The sequence below is a fragment of the Capsicum annuum genome, unplaced genomic scaffold, assembly GCF_002878395.1.
Source record: "Capsicum annuum cultivar UCD-10X-F1 unplaced genomic scaffold, UCD10Xv1.1 ctg80173, whole genome shotgun sequence".
Taxonomy (NCBI): Eukaryota; Viridiplantae; Streptophyta; class Magnoliopsida; order Solanales; family Solanaceae; genus Capsicum; species Capsicum annuum.
In genome coordinates, this window is record NW_025890810.1 from 9247 (window position 1) to 16941 (window position 7695).

At 34.2% G+C, this 7695-nt stretch overlaps 1 pseudogene; it reads right to left on the reverse strand.

The window, feature by feature from the left end:
• Positions 1-2446: 2446 nt before the first annotated feature.
• On the reverse strand, positions 2447-5229 carry LOC124895143 (annotated as a pseudogene).
• Between the last annotated feature and the right edge of the window lie 2466 nt (positions 5230-7695).

Here is a 7695-nt window from a genome sequence, read left to right on the forward strand (position 1 = left end):
TGCCAAAAGATTCGGCTATACGTATATTCAATAAATTGCCCTTATCACTTTTCTTTACATTACGCCTCTAAACCTCTAGTTCCAACCAACATCAAAACAACAAGATGAATAACAAGTTTTTAGTGAATCAAAATAGGCCTCACATAGCTTTACTAGACTTTGATTTTGTGTTTTGGACAAGAAAATGAGAGAAATGACAAGGAAACTATGCTAGTGAATTGAAAGAGCTCCACAGACTACTATACAATCCACACATGCTACTAACTACCACATAGTCTATCACTATAAAGGAGTAAATCATCCTCAAACATCGGTTATTCAACTAAAATATTTATTTACACAAAAGTCACCCTCACTTCGACTTCTAACCTTATGACTTCATATCACCAGCTTCTTGGTGTAATCTCACTACCAATAGGTCATGACAACAACACTTTAACTTATACTACTATTTGAGTAGAAATATAGTTCCAACTTTCTGCTACATATCATTCCCCTTTTTAGGCATGACAACTGCAATATAAATTCTGAAAAGGACTGAATACACTCAATACTGCGGGCTGAAAAGCACAATTTCATCAGAATCAAGGTTCACAGTAGAATCAATACAATTTAAAGCACTAACGGATTCTTCTCAAGCCCTTGCACAATTTTAAAATTTTATATGGCTCAATTAGAAAGGACCATACCATTTAAATTCTAAACTTCTGGACTTGATTCACCTCAACAATGAGACATAGCTGAGCACATCAAAGTAAGGGAATAATTAGGATAACTTTAATTTCACATGGGTAACACCATAACACGAATTAGAGTATGAAAGAGGAACATTCTGACTCTATTGAAAGAACTAGAACATGAAGAAAGAGAGATATTCCCAAATGCCTTGTAGCCTACTGCTTATAAGTATGGTACGCTACATACCTATAAACAAGACTCTACCCAATGTGATTTCACAGACACCCTAGGACCATGAACTGTGCTCTGATACCAAGTTTATCATTACCCAAACTAGGGCCTGACCGTGACGGACATCCTAAACCATGAAGGCCTGGGCATCCGACTCTATCAGGTTATTATGAACAATATTCATATAATAAAAAAAGATGCGGAAATATAATCTGATAAGGAAACATGGTCATACTCTGAATTTAGATTAACAATAAGGAATGAAATCCAAAATCAACTAAACAACATCTGGAACAGTCTGTGAAATCTCTACTACATAATCAAATAACAACTTTTTGAAACTGGGACAGGGCCCCCAGTGGACCTAAACCAAAATAAATAGTATAATCTGAAAGACATAGGCCTTTTGGAATTAAGAAGGCTCACCAACTGCACACTTTACTATTGTCTGAAAACTCTACTGTTTAGCAGGACCTCTGAACTGAGCTTTCAAACCTAGGAGGTAGTGGATCAATACAAATGTATTGGTATGCAGATCATACCCAAAATAATAATTTATATTAAACATATATGAAAGCAATTTAAAATCATTCATAAATATATCATATGGTAAGAAATCACATGGGCATTTTTGTAAAACTCTGTAAAATCATCTAAAATCTGAGATATTCTTTGTTTTACTTCTGTGCTAGGTGGTATACCCTACAACTCTAAAAAATTCCATGGGTTATATGAAAACTGCCATTAACTCGGCAGCCAAGCCCTCAACCCAAGTGTGCCGCAAGGGTCGGAGTCTTTGAATCTACTACGCCACACGGTCATCGCCAGTGTACAATAATAATCTACCCATATCGGCAAAAATGGTTTCAGGTTAAGAGTTTCTTGAACTCGAGCCTTCTTCGGGTAACCACCTAACCCTCTTTAAGCCCCTTTTTAAAACTCTATCAAAACATATTGTCTCTATCTGAAAACATGCTCTGAAAACATATGTTGTTGGGCATAAATACATATGGTATCGTCATACCATTGACATGCAAGTCACATCTCTGAGCCATCATTAGTCTATCGTAAATCTCTGTTTTCAAAACACAAGTTTTGGGATCACTATTTTAATAATTCAATTCAAATAAACTCTTTCTCAAACCTCATGTAAACATATGCAAGGAACTCTTCTTTGTCAAGCATTTCAGTAATACTGTACAAGGTGGTCATGTTAAAGTTCTCAATTTACATACAATTCTTTCTCTTAAACACAAGAACACATTTATATCAAGAAACACCCTCTCAATAATTTCAAATCATGCTCAAATGCTATAATATTGTGAAAACGTCTTTCAAATTACAATCCATAATCTTTAATTCAATACACGAGAGGGAGCTCATAATTTATGCTCTCAACGATCTTAAATCTCAAATTACATACATATACGTACGTATACACGTAAATCAATTTAGGGGATAGGATCACAAGGTCAAAATAATAGTAACATTAAAACATTTAGAGTACGTAATTTAGAACATAGAATCAAAAACCCCTTTGAAATTCATGCATAAAAATCTAAAAATCATGCTCTAATGTTTTAAGCCCATGTAGTTTTTTTTTTGTATAAACTCCACATACCTCAAATAGGAAATTAGAGACTGATTCTCGAAGCCTATGGTTTGGGGATTCCAAATCTTTAATCAATTTCGAAAACCCACGATTGAATCTTGAGATTCTTGGAAGAGGTTTTGGGATGCTTAGGGTTTTTTCTTGGTAGAGAAAGAAGATTTAAGCATAAAGTGCTTTTGTCATGCTATTGATTGTATCTTTATAGACGGATTACGGGTAGGGTAATTTCCAAAAATACCCCTCTTTTAACCCTTAACATAACTGGAAAAGTATAACTGGGAGTCTGATTTAATAGGCCACCGCAGCGCGCCACTATCGCGGTGGCTCACTGGAAATTGACGAATGGGATTCTTGGGGTCACCGCGACGCGGAGCCATCGCGTTGTCCAATTGGTTGGGACATGGAACTTCATCGCGCTAGGCTACTGGAATTTGACAATTGCTAAATAGACCCCTCCGTGATGTGCCAAGCACTAAAATGATGGTTTTTGTTCTATCCCGAAATGCGAGGTGTTACACTTTGTCATTTTGTTTGGCTCTAACTCCCATCTCCCAAACATCCTTCACAAACTTTGCATTTGTTGGTTGATTTGTCCATTGTGGCAGTGTCATCATTGGCACTCCCAAACTAATGGCTTCTAAAGTTGAATTCCATCCACAGTGCATGAGAAAACACCCTATTGAGTCATATTCCAACACTTGTAACTGTGGACACCATGACACTACTAAGACGTTACTCTCACTAGCTAATTTTATTTCCTCCAAAAAGTTCTTGGGAAGTTTGGATTCTTCTGTGGATCTAACTCCCCATAAGAAGTTCTTGTTGCTATTCTTCAAACCCCATGCCAATTCTTCCATTTGGTCAGCTTCTAGTTTAGCTAAACCTCCAAACGACACATACACCACTGAGCTAATTGGTTGATGGTTTAACCAATTTAGATTTTCATTTTTCATTGGTTTGAATACACTAAGGCCATACTCTTTGTCATCATGTAGCCTCCTGTCTAAGTACATTGATGGTATTGTTGGTCCAATTGTCTTGATAGGATAAATCTTGTTCATCCAATCAATTTCCTACATTTAAAACAACACAGAATCAAATTTCATGCAACAATTTATATTAATGAAGTTTGAGGTATTATTTGGTTTAATTCCTTCTATGTTTTTTCCTACCACATGTATGATTGAATAAGTAGCTTATGTTAGTAATCCTTTCTAACATGTATTAAAAGTTTCCATGGGTGCATTTTATTAAAAGAAAGATTTAATCTAAATAGTCATGTAACTACATTCTACTTATAACGGCAATGATATTTATTATAGCGGTATACTTTTTGAAAAATTATCTCTCTATAACAGCTTATTCAAATATTATGTAATAATATTTTGTAAGAAATATATTATATACAAAATCAAATATCTCATTATTTAAATTTCAAGTATGAGTATCTAATTTTTAGAGGCAAAATTGTATTTGAATAATGTATATCAGTTATCACGAGGAAAAGCTACTAATGTTTTTCTTTTATTCCTCCTTTTTCTAATTTTGCATACTTTTGCTCATAATAGCTAATTGAGATTTGAGCATCAAATGTCAGTATACATACTTATAGCACCTCTCTATATTAATCATGAAATTTTTGGACAAACACCGTCACTGTAGAGAGGTTTTATTGTACATCCAACAAATTAACTTCCACGTGCATTGAACACCAATTCAATTGTGAGAAAATAATACTATGTAGCTATGTAAAATACAACAACCTTCATGAATATATGCTTTGTCAGTAAAGACATCTAAATTGAAATATGGAGAGTATCTTAATTACCTCTTTCTCCAACTCATATAAGCTGTTGATTAGGACCCAATCAGCTTTGTCAAGATTTGAGAATTGATTCACCAACATTTCAAGTATTCTTTCTGCTTCAGATTTAATTACAAAAGCAGGTACATCCGATGGTTCAATTGGAAATGAAAATCCAGGAATTATGATTTCTTGATCAACTTGAGTAGGAGGAAGTTTTAGTACCCCTTTATGTACATGGTAATAAATGTTATCCACTGCACAAGATTGTGTGAAAAAAGCAGCAGTAACTAATCCAAAAATCTTTGCCACTTCAACAGCCCAAGGAAGGAATGGATCATCATATACTATGCAATTCACAGGGCATCCATAAATAATTAGTCAATTTTTGAATAAGCTGAGACAGAGGATCCGAGCCAACTTCTTTGAATCGTGTTGTGTAGGCTACGAAAGATTCTGCTTGACCAAGGCCACCATCATCATAGCCATCGGAGGTGGCCTCGATTGACCCAGAAGTTGGCAATTCTTGCATGTTTTTCAAGAAGAATTTTGTTGGTGCAATAGTGATTTTGACACCTTCGGATTGTAATCTTTTGGAGAATTGGAGCATTGGGTTGATATGACCTTGGACTGGATATGGCAAGATCAAGCAGTGGGCCTTGTGAGTAATCATTTGCTTTGCAACTTAACAGTTGATGGCTGAAGGAAAAATCAATCAAGAAAAAAATAGTTCTTTTATGATTTTCAAAAAGTACTATTTGGTACTCTAGTCAATAACGTAATCACATGTCAAAAGTAGGAACTATACCATAAGGTTCAAAGTCTATAATCGTACCTGAACTATTGAATAGTTTAGTAGAAAATCGTTTTCTTTCTTAAAAAATATTTCGCAGAAAGAAGAGAAGAGAGACTCTGAGGATGGGAAAATCTTGTGGTGAAAATGTGGTTCTTATAGTTTGTTGGTAGAGTTTGAAGTGTCCAATTTGGACTTTTTGACTTGCCAACATATGCAATAACATAAGCAGATCATACGCATTGAACGGAACAGCTACAATCAACCAAAATGTTTTTTGAAAAATGATTGTCCATTCTTGGAATATGCTTTTGTAATACCTTGTTGTAGAGATTTAAATTTAAATTACTGAATTAAAATTCATAAGAAAAAATGGATTGTGTATTTGTGTCCTAAATTCAAATGATCATATTAGTCCCAATAAAATATACAATTGAATTTATTACTTTTAATCGATCATACATGGATTTAATGCCAGACTTCATTGAGTTAGTCCATCTAGCTACTTTTTTTTCCATTCAGTATCCGACACCTACAATGAAACTCGACTCAATCCAGATCTGTGCCCGAAAGTCCCACATTGGTGGGTAAAACACTCCTAAAAGACGAATCTATACCCAAGAAAACTCGAACTCAAAACCTCTGTTAAAAATGGAGTACTTACGACTCCACCATAACCTTGGTGGTCTTCTAGCTATTTGGGTTTCGAGGCACACTTCATTAGTTCAAGATTCATGCTATATGTTAAATGACATTGTCCATGATCAATTAAAGGACCAAAAATTTCATGTCACATGCGCAAGTAATATAGCATATCAAGCAAATCTAGGGGCCAATAAAAAGTAGTGAAGTGTTCAAATGACATACGTGGACAAATCGAATTCAAAGTAATCAAAAGTCTATATGTCTGTGACCCGATCCAACCAACAAGTCAAGAACAAGTTATTAAACTCTTAACTGATGGTCGTGAAAAGAAGAATGAAAGGACTATATTATAACTTGCATAAATTATTGGAATCAAATATTATTATTTATTACTATTAAATTTGCTATTCTTGATTATTTTTGAGATGCGAAATTTGGTGTTATACCTGTCATGCACATGCTTTATATACCATTCGAAGTCGAAGTAGAGTTGAAACTTGAAATTTATGAGTACTAAAAAACTATTTTAGAAACATTAGTGGTGGGTTACATAATTAATTATATAGCTAAGTGATAAGGGTTAGGTGAAACATTAAACCTTTTAGCTGATGGACCTACTTTTTTAAAGCATTTCTCACGTAAATTTTACATATTTTTTCATCTCAAAATAGTTAGGCATATTTGTTAAAAAAGAAATTCTCAAAATTGTTGAAATATTTAAAAGAGTATGAGATAAATAATCACTTCTTTCCAACTCTGCCCTTAAAATAATGATTATAGAATTAAGAAGCACAAAAATAGGTGATGATTAAGAATTAATAAGGAATATATTAGTCAAATCACATATCTTATTATTTTTCTTAAAAGACGTGCAAAATCTATACATGCCAAAAAAATTTACTATGGGCCACATGCACCATGTCATAGTTGCATGAGGTACCTATTTGTTTGACACGGAAATTGTGGGTCCATGAATCAAGCATGATCATGAAGATGGACGCTTTCGAATATTTTGAATGCAACCTACGGAGTGTATGAGTTGAAGTGTGAAAATGACTCCAAAGTTGCCCCTCTATTACACTCCATGGGCTCCATTTTGTTCATTTAACACTAAGGGGTACTTTTGTCATTTTGTCTCTTATTATAAAAAGTCTATAAATAGAACATGTTAGGGTTTTGGCTCACTAGTTGTTGAATGTTGATGATCGAACACATCTCTTGAGAGAGAGAGAGAGCCTCCCTAGGTCGAAACTAGGACATGAGCAAGTGTGGATTCACTTGTGAATGTGTATTGCTTGGAAACGTTGGTGCTTGAGTGGTGGAATCCCTCTTGTGTCTTCGTAAGAGTGTGGTGATGCTATTGTAAGTTTTAGGGGTCCTTAAATTTGATACATCTTTGGGTTCTTAACCCTGTAATAGTGTATGTCTCACTATCTATCTTTAAATTTCATGTCTTAGTTAGTGTTGTCTAGTGAAATCGTTAGTTCTTATTGTCCTGTAATCTTGTAACGTCATATTGTTGCTATCCTAGTGTTGCTCTTCTCTTTATAGTGTTGTTTATCTCTTTTTGTTGTGGTTGTTATTGGTGTTATAAACACCTTTGTATCATGTATTGTTGAGTGACTATTCAACCCAAGACCTAGTTTCTTTGTGTTCTAAATTTTCATTGTGTTTGTGGACTATTTTGTGTTATTTCTGATATGTACCAAGTTTGTATTGTATTATTTGGTATCAAAAAATGGCTTAATTTTGTTCCCACAAGATCAATCTTGGGCTTTCTTGCTTGAAAATTAAAAAAGAAGTGTTAAAAACTGAAAATTCCAAAAAGAAATAAATTTGTCCATTTTTGTTGTCTTGACCGAAATTGTGTCTTGTTGTTTCTTGCTGAGATTTGTGTCTTGTAAACTTAGATCTAAGAGTTCTTTTTTGTGT